At 42.8% G+C, this 14,779-nt stretch overlaps 1 protein-coding gene across 5 annotated transcripts in view; it reads left to right on the top strand.

The window, feature by feature from the left end:
• The first annotated feature begins 403 nt into the window (after positions 1-403).
• Positions 404-14,779, top strand: part of LOC112235289 (rho guanine nucleotide exchange factor 1-like) — a 57,558-nt gene continuing 43,182 nt past the window's right edge. For 4 of the 5 annotated variants that reach the window (XM_042304911.1, XM_042304912.1, XM_042304910.1 and 1 more), the window contains exon 1: positions 404-695. The gene's annotated coding sequence lies outside the window, so the exon portion shown is untranslated. Of the gene's footprint in view, positions 696-9,672; positions 9,790-14,779 lie in introns of those variants that run through there. The other variant, XM_042304909.1, reaches the window with a different exon arrangement.

The raw sequence follows: 14,779 nt of genomic DNA, 5'->3' as shown, positions 1-14,779 counted from the left end.
AATGGAGATGAGTGCAAATAAGTGCAGGCCCTAAACTTTCACAAACAGCCAACACTACCTAAATCGGAATTACTTTGTGTGAAAGCCTATTTGTGAATTGCGAAACATATGAGATCATATTTCTAAGTGAAACAGAAGTTTACGAAACAAAAGCATTGCCTCTACTGGATATACCTAAATGTATTTATGGATGCACTCAGTGTTCCATACCAAACTGTTCAGTAATTGACATTGTGTTCAATTCCATAAATAATATTTTAACACAGATTACCTTGTGTGGAAAGATTATCAGTGAACTAAAATGTTGCTACATAAACACATTGAAGATGCATTGAATAACTGTTGATACGGTTGACTCCCATGGGTGAACGAGGGGAACGAATACCGTGTAACACAATATTGTATGGAAGCCCAACAGGAAACAACGGGATAGGGAAAGTTACATGAAAACCAGATTTTGCTTAACTAGATCATATTGAAAACTGTATTATTACATCAAAGTTAAATATTTTGACATCGTCATGCATTACTTTGCCAGTGGTTTATTCAGATAAAAAATTCAGTCAAGGGGAAATTGTGCACTTGAATTTGTACTTCCGCGTACAATGTTTTTTTCCAGCGACATACGACAACTTTCGAACAGCAAACCATATTAGACGTTTGTCAGTCTTTTTTTGTTGTTGCTGTATTTTGAGGTGAGTACCACGTTAAAACATTTTGCAAATCTATTTAACACGTACATACGTTCGATGCTTAGTTACTTATTTAAAAAAAACTTGGGAATTAATTAAGTTATTCCGCGAGTAAAGGCTTGCCTCTCGCTAGCCAGCTCTCCAGACAGCCTTTAGTTAGCGTCTAGCTAAAGGAATGTTGTGTTTGGCTACAGTCTAGCAGAACACCTTGTTCTCTCGAGTACCAAAATCAGGTGTTTTAGAGTTAATTAAAAACTATTTTATTACAAAGCAAGACTTGCTGAAGCATACTGGTATTTCAAGGGTACGTGTCAGGTCGCTAGCTAATTTGTTAAATCAAGTGATATTTTTTTAGCAGGCTACAAAGTATCGCTATCCGTAATGTTATAAAAATGTTGCAAGGAGCGGAATTTGTAAAATGACTCGCGACATTGTAGCCTATTATTTAATGTAACTCTGTAACTATAGCAATTATTGCCAGCAATGCGTCCAGGCCTACGTGCGATCATTTGCTTGCCTATGTATTTTTTTCCTGGTATTCCAATGTGACATTTAAAACCTAAAAAAGTATACTTTATCAAATAACATTAATAGCGCATGTTTGATTTAGTTGTTAAACCAGCCTAACGTCAGATTGTTATTTAGACATCATTATACTGATTAGATTGTTAATCATTATAAAAAGTAGGTGTGAGATTGTACCAGTAGGTTTATCTGTAGCATATTTCTCCTGCACTCCAGTTGATCACACTATTTTATATTTCTATATGAAAAGTACAGCAGCTACACAAACACACATCTGTCACTAGAATCCATCCCACTTTTGGCCCTTTCTGCCTTTCCCCTCCCCTTTGACTAACCCCCCCCATCGTTCTGTTTAATCCTCTACAAATCAAATCAAAATGTATTGATTGCGTACACAGATATGCAGATGTTATCGCAGGTGCAGCGGAATGCTTGTGTTTCTAGCTCCAACAATGTGGTAATAGTACCTAGCAATAATCCACAATATAATCCAATAAGTACAAATAAAAAATATCAGAATGAGCTATGTCGAAGTCCGGAATATATATAAACTGGTATAGACAGTATATGAGTAGAAAAGGCGAGTACAGCAGTAGTTGTATAGGATGAGCCATGACTAGAATACAGAATGTAGGTATGAAGTGGGTAAAACAGTATGTAAACATGATTAAAGTGACCAGTGCTCAATGACTCTGTACAAAGGGCAGCAGCCTCTAAGGTGCAGGGTAAAGTACCAGATGTTAGCCAGCTACTGTAGTAACAGTGCCTTATGTGACTTAGAAATTCTGGGATCAAAGATCAAGAGAGAAATATACATGATCAGACCTAGAGGGTTGGGCCTATATCCATAGTATGAGTTGTTCAACACTTATTTAGCACTCTAGTTTCGCAGCCTCAGTTGAACTCCAAAAATAATTTTGTCTATATGTTAATAAGAGACTGAATTGGGCCTATAACACATCAACATTGTGAATGCTGAATCAGTAAAAATGTTGCTTTAGGTGCTATGTATGACCTTTGCTCAGAATCTGAACAGCACTCTGTCTCAAGTCCAGCCATGGTCTGTTGTTATGGGCCTGTGGGTTGACCCATAGTTGTTTTGGAATAGTTCTGTAGCTGAACTGATCAGATGAGACGTGATGCTGAAACGGCGGTTGGGCTTGGAGCGTTGTGATGTGTCAGCGGTGACACTGAACTACAGAGGCTTCCTGTCTCTTAGAGGAACAACAACATTTTGCTGTCATCCCTTTCTTTCTTTCTCTACCTCTGCAAGTGCAGTCTTGCCTGAAGCTCAAAGGGTACCGTCTCTTATTGTGTCTCTCTCTCTCTCTCACACACACACACACACACCAGGGCTGGGCTATGTATTGAATTTGATTATTTGAATTCATGTTTTGGCGCGATATTCCAAATGCCTGTATCGCAAGAATCAAGGTATTGTTTATTTCTCGTTTATGTACGCTTATTCTCTTGTCTTTTTGGTCTCATCCTTTGCTTCTTCTGCTGAGGCTGTGTATATTTACACACACCAAGCCCCTCCCCCTACAGGCCCAGCTCCTCCCCCTAACACCAAGCCACTCCCCCTACTACTCATAACAACAAAAATGAGAGATCGCTTCCTCTCTGACAAGCGGTTTTAACTCGCTGTTTGCATTTGAGGTTTGGTCCAACAGAATGGGTCATATGGAGACTGAAACACATTTAGATGTTATTTTACTGTAATATAGGAGTTAACCTTTCTATCTATATCATTTTTATGTCTCAACTCTGCAAATTGCATGCAGAGCAGACACTACTGAAACAGGAGTATCAATGAACGTTGGTTCTGGAAAATTAATGCTCAGTTTTTTGCTCGCGGTGGCGTTGCGGTACCACATACTGCTAGCAGCATTTTAACCAAAGACTGTCATAGCATAAAACACCATTATATAAGGAATTTGTTTTCATTCTCATTGGCAACTCGTTCTCATTATGAGATAAGATATCCACTAGATTTTATTAACATCTGAACAAAGTGGACAGGCTAGGATGCCGTTCAAACAGTTGGAGACGGACAGAAGGGTGTGTTAATAACAATTCAACTTTTAGACCTTGTTAGCCAGCAAATAGCTCCAAGTTGGCTAACGTTGAAATATATAGATTAGCTGGCTTCTCGCTAACACGTGGGCTTGTGCTTGAGAGATTGTTCATGAGACCTGTGTTAATTTTCTATGATGCCTGCTACAAGAAGTGGGTACATTCACTAATAATGACATGTTTCTGGTTAAATTTGTAACAAAAAGGGCATTTTCATAGACTTGAAAGCCAGATCAGTTATTATTGCAAAAAAAGCAGGTTAAACTATTTTGATTAAATAATTAAATAATAAGTGGGTCTTATGGTTGTGGAAGGCTTATATTTAACCTAGGTATAATTTCACTAGCCCTGAATTCATTAGATTATTGCTGGCTGTTTGAAATGCAGTGTTTTTGATAGTGATGCACCGATATTACATTTTTGGCCGATACCAATATTTTCCTTGCCAAAAAAACAATACCGATAACTGATATTTAAAATTGTATCTGCCTTTTAAGCATTCTTGTACAGTTAAATAGTTAACACACACACGGACGCAGCGGTCTAAGGCACTGCATCTCAGTGCAAGAGGAGTCACTACAGTCCCTGGTTCGAATCCAGGCTGTATCACATCCGGTCATGATTGGGAGTCCCATAGGGCGGCTCACAATTGTCCCAGCATCGTCCACAGGTTTGGCCAGGGTAGGCCGTCATTGTAAATAAGAATTTGTTCTTAATGTTCTTAACTGACTTGCCTAGTTAAGTAAAGGTTACACACACCACACTGACCAAAAGTTACGTATGTCTCCATTACCAGTAAAACATAATCAAAACCTATTTCTTTCACTTGCTGTGCTGTTTCGTTGTTCAGTTGTTTCTTTCTCAACCAGGATTTCTATGGAATGCCGTTTGGGTCTTTGTCAAAAAAGATACATGGTAAATAACACTATTTGACATGGCAAATAACATTTTTGACGTGACAAATAAGCTTGTTGACCAATCTGGACCTGAATATGACTGCATGTCACGTGGATGTTTTGGAGTCTGATAACTCTGAGGAGGATGTTGGGAAAGAATAGCTTGGGTATTGAGTAGACTGATACCCCATTTCATTGATCCCCAATCCTTAGGTAAAGCTGTACAGTGCAATATGAATGTCAATACACACAAATAGGCTGACTGGGGAGGTGATTTCACACAGTCACAGCCCTGCAATAAGAGCTACAATGCTAACTCTACACAGTTGTGTTCTGTGGGTATCAGAGTAGAAGGGATCCCTCTAACGGGATCGATATGACAACAGCCATTGAAAGTGCAGGGCGCCAAATTCAAAACAAAACAACCGCTGTGTCAGATTTAAAAAAAATCTTCACGGAAAAAGCAAACCATGCAATAATCTGAGAGACCAAACAAGCCAAAAGGATATCCGTCATATTGTGCAGTCAACAGAAGTCAGAAATAACATTATAAATATTCACTTACCTTTGATGATCTTCATCAGAATGCACTCCCAGGAATCCCAGTTCCACAATAAATGTTTGTTTTGTTCGATAATGTCCATCATTTATGTCCAAATAGCTACTTTTGTTAGCGCGTTTTGTAAACAAATCCAACCTCACGAAGCGCGTTCACTAGGAGCAGACAAAATGTCAAAAAGTTCCGTTAGTCTGTAGCAACATGTCAAACGATGTATAGAATCAATCTTTAGAATGTTTTTAACATAATTCTTCAATAATGTTCCAACCGGAGAATTGCTTTGTAGAAAAGCAATGGAACGCGAGCTACCTCTCACGTGAACGAGTGTCACGAGCTTGTGGCACTCTGCCAGACCCCTGACTCAAAGAGCCCTTATGAGTCCCTCCTTTACAGTAGAAGCCTCAAACAAGTTTCTAAAGACTGTTGACATCTAGTGGAAGCCTTAGCAAGTGCAACATGACCAATATCCAACTGTGTTTTCAATAGGGAATGAGTTGAAAAACGACCAACCTCAGATTTCCCACTTCCGGGTGGATTTTTTCTCAGGTTTTTGCCTGCCATATGAGTTCTGTTATACTCACAGACATCATTCAAACAGTTTTAGAAACTTCAGAGTGTTTTCCATCCAAACATACTAATAATATGCATATATTAGCAACTGGGACTGAGTAGCAGGCAGTTTACTTTGGGCACCTTATTCATCCAAGCTACACAATACTGTAGAAGTTAATAGAGGAATCCCAGTGCTTTATTAGGCCTAGTGTAGTTACAGCTGAGGTACACTGAGCTCAGTAACTAGGCCAGAGGGTTTCGACCAGACAACAAGCAGATGGTAGAATATAGCCTACTACCCACAATGCAACAGCCAGGGGTCTGTCCCTCTGGACAAAGGGTAAACTGCTATAAAGGCATGTTGAGATGCAGATTCTTATGTTAATCAAGTGAAGAGTGCCACTCTCGTGTGTGTGTGTGTGTGTGTGTGTGTGTGTGTGTGTGTGTGTGTGTGTGTGTGTGTGTGTGTGTGTGTGTGTGCGCTATGCCGTCCTGCGTCTCCCTGGCATGATGGAAGGATCTGAAAGCAGCAGTGTGTGCGTCTCCCTGGCATGAAGGAAGGATCTGGAAGCAGCAGCATTAATCCTGGCCTTGGCAAGATGAAGCTGAGCACCTTCTAACCAAGAACCATGTGTGTTCATCAGTGTGTGCGTACTGTATGTCCGTTTGCAATTAACCTAATGTGCATTCCAGACGACAGTTAAATGAGACGTGTATTTGTAATAAGTGGAGATTGTAACGGCAGGGTGGGTGATGGTTCTCAGGTAGCCTAGCTCAGGGGTATTCTCAGGTAGCCTAGCTCAGGGGTATTCTCAGGTAGCCTAGCTCAGGGTTATTCTCAGGTAGCCTAGCTCAGGGTTATTCTCAGGTAGCCTAGCTCAGGGTTATTCTCAGGTAGCCTAGCTCAGGGTTATTCTCAGGTAGCCTAGCTCAGGGTTATTCTCAGGTAGCCTAGCTCAGGGTTATTCTCAGGTAGCCTAGCTCAGGGTTATTCTCAGGTAGCCTAGCTCAGGGTTATTCTCAGGTAGCCTAGCTCAGGGTTATTCTCAGGTAGCCTAGCTCAGGGTTATTCTCAGGTAGCCTAGCTCAGGGTTATTCTCAGGTAGCCTAGCTCAGGGTTATTCTCAGGTAGCCTAGCTCAGGGTATTCTCAGGTAGCCTAGCTCAGGGTTATTCTCAGGTAGCCTAGCTCAGGGGTATTCTCAGGTAGCCTAGCTCAGGGTTATTCTCAGGGAGCCTAGCTCAGGGTTATTCTCAGGGAGCCTAGCTCGGGGTTATTCTCAGGGAGCCTAGCTCGGGGTTATTCTCAGGGAGCCTAGCTCGGGGTTATTCTCAGGGAGCCTAGCTCGGGGTTATTCTCAGGGAGCCTAGCTCGGGGTTATTCTCAGGGAGCCTAGCTCGGGGTTATTCTCAGGGAGCCTAGCTCGGGGTTATTCTCAGGTTAACACAGGTAGCTCTGGTTTACTGTTAGCTTGTACAGTAGAAGTGCTTATCTCTCTCTCCTGTCTGTCAGTGTGCTGTGTCAGCCCTGTAGCACAGCCATGTAGTTCAGAACAGTCCAGGACCAACCCACTGTCCTCTGATATACTAGGTAGAGGCAGGGGAATGGAACTGAACATGTGTGCAAGGTGGTGACATCCCCAAGTCTTTGGAGAAGATGTGTGCGCACATACAGTATGTACAATTAGATTGTGTTTGTGGTATACAGTTGTCTGTGTGTATTATGTCTTTGTGTTAGGCCTTGTGTTTTTGTGTGTCTCTTGTGTTGGCTGACAGGCAGGCAGACAGGCAGACCGGTGTGACATGGAAACAGCTCTACCCCCTCAGTCAGAATGTGAGTCAGACTGGTAGAGAACACGAGGGAGAGAAGGAGCTCTTTCATTCCCAGGGTCAGGCTGGAAAAAAATAGACTGAGCTTCATGGACTGTGTTTACTCTTGGGGATGGATGGATGAAGAGAGAGAGATAGGGGTGGGTGGGATAAGTGGAGGTTTAGACACACACACCACCATCACGAGAGCAAGCAGCCTGAATTGACCATCCATGTTGACAGTGCAACAGGGCTGATGAGGTTTCTAATGTAAACAACGAGAGGGGGCCCTAGGACATTACACTATCCTAACATTTACAACTCTGAATGAGTTGTATACACATTATTTTCTAAAAGTCTGGTTAGAAAAGGGGGCGACAGAGCTATATGACTAAATCTGAAGAGATTTAACAGAAATGTCAAATAATGATGCTAGCTGCAGTATGTGGTTCATGGTGCCTCAGTAATAGAGCGATGTTAAGATGGAGGATGTGAATGCAGCAGGACTGCGTTGCATGGTTGGTGAGTTATGTGGGCCGTACCGTCATGGAGGGGCGCAATACCGCCGCCCCTCCATGTTCAGAACCAGCCCAGATTGGGATTCTGGGAAAGCTCTTCCAACACTCTGGCCGGACATAGCTGCTTTATGTGCTGCCGTCCTCAAGTCATCATCAACCACCACTGGACATAGGGGTGGTAAAACGTGGCCTGCCAACACAATCACACACACATACATCCCTTCTGAATGAATGAGAATGTTTCTCCACAACCCAAATGGTAATCAAAGGCCTCTGTGTTTGGCCTGCGCAATTACCCTACTATCCAGACACACACACACCAACACACACACATTTGGAAGCAGTTAAATAGGCAGGAGGCTCACTGCGAACCCATTCCATGACAGTCGATTGGCCCTCGTCTATCCAATGTTTCCATAAAGCATGAAAAAGTGACTTCTTACATGGCGAGAGAAAAAGAGGGGGTATGGAAAGTAATGCCAAGGAGTTGTTGGGTATGGAAGTATATTTAGCCTCTAACTGATAGGCAATCGGGACAGAATGAGATGCAGGGGATTTAACACACCACTGGTGTTCTAAGGGTTAGGACTTTTTTGAGTTGCTAGTCTTACGTTAGCCAGTGCGTAATGGCTGTTAAATTGACATAATTGGCTCTACTGTTCTGGTCATGAGGTAGTGGGGTGGCAGGGTAGCGGTTAGGTAGTGGTTAGAGCATTGGACTAGTAACCAGAAGGTTGCAAGTTCAAACCCCTGAGCTGACAAGGTACAAATCTGTCATTCTGCCCTTGAACAGGCAGTTAACCCACGACCCAGGTCGTCATTGAAAATAAGAATTTGTTCTTAACTGACTTGCCTAGTTAAATAAAGGTAAAAAAAAATGAGTGGCTTGGCTGTATTGGAGTGGCCATACCAACCAAGATTATTGAGTTGAAGGTGGAGAGAGTACGGGGAGGGAAGGAAGAGAGCGAGAGACACGGACAAAGACACGGCATATTCACACCACCTTCAGCGCAGCTGTTTCTATCACACATCCTCCTAACACTTCTCTCTCCCCCCTCTCCTTTTTGCCCATTCATTCTCATCTCCTTTGTCTCTCTCGGTTCTTTCTTCTGTCTTATATCTCTTATATCTCTCTCTTTTTGAACGTCCATCCATTTAGGTCCAGAGTCTGCTATGTTGATTTGTGATTGACAATCTGTTTACTCAATACTATTTTCTGCTATGTAAACAAATGTACTGATTAACCCTACAAATACTTACAAGGCCAGGCAGTAAACTGTTCTAGTAGCTAGTTATCTTAGATGATTTAATCTGTTGACATTGAGTAATATACACTACCGTTCAAAAGTTTGGGGTCACTTAGAAATGACCGTGTTTTTGAAAGAAAATGACTCTTTTTGTCCATTAAAATAACATCAAATTGATCAGAAATACAGTGTAGACATTGTTAATGTTGTAAATGACTATTGTAGCTGGAAACTGCTTTATATTATTTTTTATTATGGGCCTCGTACAGAGGCCTGTGTTCCAATGGCACGTTGTGTTAGGAAATCCAAGTTTATCATATTAAAAGGCTAATTGATCATTAGAAAACCCTTTAGCAATTATGTTAGCACATCTGAAAACTGTTGTATTGCTTTTTTAATCAGAACTGGGTTCGATTACAGGCTCAAAATGGCCAGAAACAAAGAACGTTCTTCTGAAACTCGTCAGTCTATTCTTTCTCTGAGAAATGAAGGCTATTTCATGTGAGAAATTGCCAAGAAACTGAAGATCTCGTACAACGCTGTGTACTACTCCCTTCAAAGAACAGCGCAAACTGGCTCTAACCAGAATAGAAAGAGGAGTGGGAGGCCCTGGTGCACAACTGAGCAAGAGGACAAGTACATTAGTGTCTAGTTTGAGAAACCGACACCTCACAAGTCCTCAACTGGCAGCTTCATTAAATAATACCCACAAAACACCAGTCTCAACGTCAACAGTGAAGAGGCGACTCCAGGATGGTGGCCTTCTAGGCAGCATTGCAAAGAAAAAAACACATCTCAGACTGGCCAATAAAAATGGGAAAAAGAACACAGACACTGGACAGAGGAACTCTTCCTAGAAGACCAGCGTCCCGGAGTCGCCTTTTCACCGTTGACGTTGCATTGTTGGGAAGGGCCCGTAAGTAAGCATTTCACTGTTAGTCTACACCTGTTGTTTGCGAAGCATGTGACAAATAACTTTTGATTTGATACACACCCCCCCCCGCACACATGATGGCAGTGAGCAGTACTAGGGCCTCACTGTGCTTCTCACACCTTCTCTCAGTTTTACCCACGTGACCTCGACTCCTCTCTCTGTTTCTCAATCATCTTTCTTCGGTTAGTTTCGTTCATGTAATATTTGCCAACTTCCTCTTCTGAGTGACAGAGGTGATGAGCACAGGTCAAATAAAGAAAAGGGTGTCACTTCTTAATCGGACCCCTGACCTTGTTCTCCTCTGCCATGATCCATCCTTCTTTCTTTCTCTTTTTTTGTGCCCCATTCCTCCTCTCTCTCTCCCCCCCTTCTTCATCTCTCGTCTTTGATCTCTCAACGTGACTCTTGCAGACAGGTCTAACAGGAAATGGCTATGTTTCCTGAGGAAATTACACCCACTTCCTGTCTGTGTGCCTCCCGCTCCTTTTCTACTCAGGCGCCTCTGGGGACACCCTCTCGGAGCCAGGCCAGGGCCGTAGGACCCCAGAGAAGCTCTGACTCATTCAGTGTAATGAAGCCCAGCCTGATGAGAAGGCCAGATAAAAAGAGCACAAACACAGCTAGCTGCCTTTAGGGCTCTGCTCTATTTCAGGGCCATGCTGCCATAGTGGCACAGGGGACCAGACACAGGCTATTGTGCGGGACCGGGTGTTTGGTGTGAAGAGTGACCTAAGCTGACACAATGAATGAATGTTTGGTACTAGAAATGCACCTACTTTATGTTTTCATATGGGATGAAAGACTGGCTTCTATGATTGATAGATACTGTAGAACCCTCGCTCTCTTTGTTGCTTTTATTTTTACAGTATTATGACTCACCAGTCACACAAGGGCAGTGGTGTCAAGTACTTAAGTAAAAATACTTTGAAGTACTACTTAAGTAGTTTTTGGGGGGTATTTACTTTACTATTTATATTTTTGCAACTTTTACTTTTACTTCACCACATTCCGGAAGAAAATAATGTACTTTTCCCATACATTTTCCCTGACACACAAATGTACTGGCTACGTTTTGACAGGAAAATGGTCCAATCTACACACTTATCAAGAGAACATCCTTGGTCCCTGATGCTGCCTCTGATCTGGCGGACTCACTAAATCAAATCAAATCTTATTTGTCACATACAAATGACTAGCTGATGTTAATGCGAGTATAGCGAAATGCTTGTGCTTCTAGTTCCGACAGTGCAGTAATATCTAACAAGTAATCTAACAATTTCACAACTACCTAATACACACATCTAAAGGGGTGGAATAAAAATATGTACATATAAATATATGGATGAGCGATGGCCGTGCGGCATAGGCAAGATGCAGTAGATGGTATAGAATATTAACATATGAGATGAGTAATGTAGGATATGTAGACATTATTAAAGTGCCGTTATTTAAAGTGACTAGTGATACCTTTTATTAAATCCATGTATTCAATTTATTTAAGTGGCCAGAAATGTGTCTATATGTAGGCAGCATGTAAGCAGCCTCTATGTTAGTGATGGCTGTTTAACAGTCTGATGGCCTTGAGATAGAAGCTGTTTTTCAGTCTCTCGATGCACCTGTACTGACCTCGCCTTCTGGATGATAGCGGGGTGACAGGCAGTGGCTCGGGTGTTGTTGTCCTTGATGATCTTTTTGGCCTTCCTGTAGGTGCTGTAGGTGTCCTGGAGGGCAGGTAGTTTGCCCCCCGGTGATGCGTTGTGCAGACCTCACTACCCTCAGGAGAGCCTTACGGTTGTGGACGGAGCAGTTGCCGTACCAGGCGGTGATGCAGCTTGACAGGATGCTCTTAATTGTGCATCTAAAAGTTTGAGGGTTTTAGGTGACAAGCCACATTTGTTCAGCCTCCTGAGGTTGAAGAGGTGCTGCTTTCTTCACCATGCTGTTTGTGTGGGTGGACCACTTCAGTTTGTCAGTAATGTGTACGCTGAGGAACTTGTAACTTTCTACCTTCTACACTACTTTCCCGTGGATGGGGGGGTGCACAGGGGGACTGGACACAAATGCTTTGTTTGTAAATTATATCGGAGTGTTGGAGCATGCCCCTGGCTATCTGTCAATAAAACATTTCTTTTTTTAATGAATGGAAGGAATTTGAAATGATTTTTTACTTTTGATACTTAAGTATATTTAAAACCAAATACTTTTACACTTTTACTCAAGTAGCATTTTACTGGGTGACTTTGACTTGTCATTTTCTATTTTCTATTATCTTTACTTTTACTCATGTTTGACAATTGAGTACTTTTCCCACCACTGCGCAAGGGTCTGTCTAAGGCTTCATCCCTCTGAAGGGTTGTGCCAGTCGGCTCTGTTGGCATTATCATAACTCCAGCCGTCTGTGATGCTCTACTCTTATTGGCTATTGGCAGGCACCATACAACTAGAATTTCTATGATCCTTCCTATTATGATTGGCTCACACAAACTGATCTGACTGACAGTCCCTGTAATGGGACTGTCATTGAAGAAGCTTGATTGACTGGTATCAGCCCCTCCCACTGTGGTATGGACAGTGAAGAAGCTCACAGTGGGGTGAGGTCATCGTTTGTCCCCTCAGTGTCCTGCGTTCTTATTGGTTGTGTAAATGGTGACACGGTAGGTGTTTGTTTGCTCAAACGGTTACACAATGGGGATTGTGGTCTTGGTGCTAGAGTTGGTGTAACAGTGACTCAGTGGTTATTAATACAACTCTCACAGTGACCTGCCTGGTGGAACTAAGAAATGCTGTAAACCAAAACATGTTGAATAACCATATAATATGAATGAGTTTCAAGTGAAAAATGGAGATATGAGTTGTAACAGGTGCTTTATAATACACACGTACAGAGGCACATGTGCCTGATAGCTATCAATAGACTGATGCCAGCTGACACCTATTGAGTTATAATAACATGCTGAGTTATTGTTGGAATGTGACGAGAGGGAAGAATGGAGGGAGAGGAGGAGGTGGAGGGGAGTGTGGGAGGAGTAGCACAGCTGCCTCCTCAGGAGCTCCAGGGCTCTCCTACTCTTCTGGGCCACATCCCAAAAATGGCCTGAATCAACTTCCTTGTCTCCTTTCCTCACCAAGTCACATCCCAATAGTCTGTAATAGATTCTCACCCTTTCCTCACTGTCAGAACAGCCCCATCCAGCCCTTTTCACGTGTCTCGACGAGAAGGGAAGGGGATGAGATGAGAAAGGGAAGAGACTGGTGTAGTCTGGTGCCATGCTGTGGAATGTTCAGTATGTCAGGAGAGGAGAGTAGAAGGGACCCTCCCACGTAGACCCTCTCAGATTTAAGCTGTCATATCCCAACACTGTCTGTAACAGTAGACTCCCCATGTTTGCACTATAGTGGGGGAAACTACTTCATGTGACAGCATTTCATAGTTCCACCAGGCAGCAGTACATTCAGCCTCTGTGGTAGCCATGGTGATGTAACTGTACGGTTGGGTAAATGATGGGCTACTGCAGCGGTGTTACTTTACATGCCACCTCGTTCCCAGGCTAATTCCACATAGCATTGGGCAGAAGCGTGTGGTGAACAAGATGACTGTAAGTGCAGCCAGGGCATTGGTTGATTCAGGCTACTAACAGTGATGGTTATGTGTGGTGCTGAGGGGAAGGTGTGTGGGATTATTTCACCCTACTCTGCGTGTGTTTGTGCACATTTGTGCATTCCACTCAGTTCCCTGGTTTACTTACTTGACTGGCCACCCTTCATAGCCTGCTTCCTCTCTAGGTTTCTTCCTAGGTTCTGGCCTTTTCTAGGGAGTTTTTCCTAGCCACTGTGCTTCTACACCTGCATTGCATGCTGGTTGGGGTTTTAGGCTGGGTTTCTGTACAGCACTTTGTGACATCAGCTGATGTAAGAAGGGCTTTAAAAATGCATTTGATTGACTTACCTCTACACATGACTGAATGTCCACATGTTCTCTCCTCCTCCAACTCCATTTTTCCATCTCTCTCCTTGACCTCTAAAGCCTCTTTGAACTCATACCAGCAACACCACTTCTCCTTACAAGACAATGTGCTATTTTAGTCTCTGTCACTTACCTAACCTCTCTCTCAAACCCAACACACATTTGCTGCTATCGCGCCTCACGTCATGTAGATACGCTGCACTCTTTCTACGCTGCACTCTTTCTACGCTGCACTCTTTCTACGCTGCACTCTTTCTACGCTGCACTCTTTCTACGCTGCACTCTTTCTACGCTGCACTCTTTCTACGCTGCACTCTTTCTACGCTGCACTCTTTCTACGCTGCACTCTTTCTACGCTGCACTCTTTCTACGCTGCACTCTTTCTACAATTTCTTTTTACACTTTCACAGGCCCACACCCACCCGCTCACATCCTTATTCACACACAGGCCTTTATAAGATCTTCTCAGTAGTGATTTGACTTGGGGCTGGACAATGGTGCTGCTGTGACTGTCAGGGTGTTTCCCGGTGGCTTCTAGGAGCCTGACTTACTATGGCCTGGAGGATGAATGCATGGCGGGGGTCCACTCCTGTGACTTAAGGGCAATTGCACAGTAATGGAATTATGCTGAGACTCATTTTTCACTTAAAAATGTATGCCAAACAAAAACAATTGATTTCAAATTGTAATAAACCATACAGCTTTATGCACAATGACTACTTTGAACAATTGACACAGTAAAGCATGTTTTATGCCTCCTGGTGAAAACTGTGCAGATACAAAGTTTGGTAACAGAATTACAGTAAAATCTCCCTTAGTTGTGTTATTTTACCAGACTTTGTATCTGCACAGTTTTTACTGTAAATGTGTTTTTGCACAATTTTATATGGAAACTGTTAAAAGCAGTCCTTCTGCATTGAGTTGTAGGGTTGGTTAAGCTTTGAAATCAATGTTTTTTGATAGCCCTAGCCCCTACCCCTTCTGTGTTTGGAGATCTGAAGTTGTGCT

The sequence above is a fragment of the Oncorhynchus tshawytscha genome, linkage group LG23 (genome assembly GCF_018296145.1).
Source record: "Oncorhynchus tshawytscha isolate Ot180627B linkage group LG23, Otsh_v2.0, whole genome shotgun sequence".
Lineage (NCBI taxonomy): Eukaryota > Metazoa > Chordata > Actinopteri > Salmoniformes > Salmonidae > Oncorhynchus > Oncorhynchus tshawytscha.
This window is presented reverse-complemented; position numbering and strand designations above follow the sequence as displayed.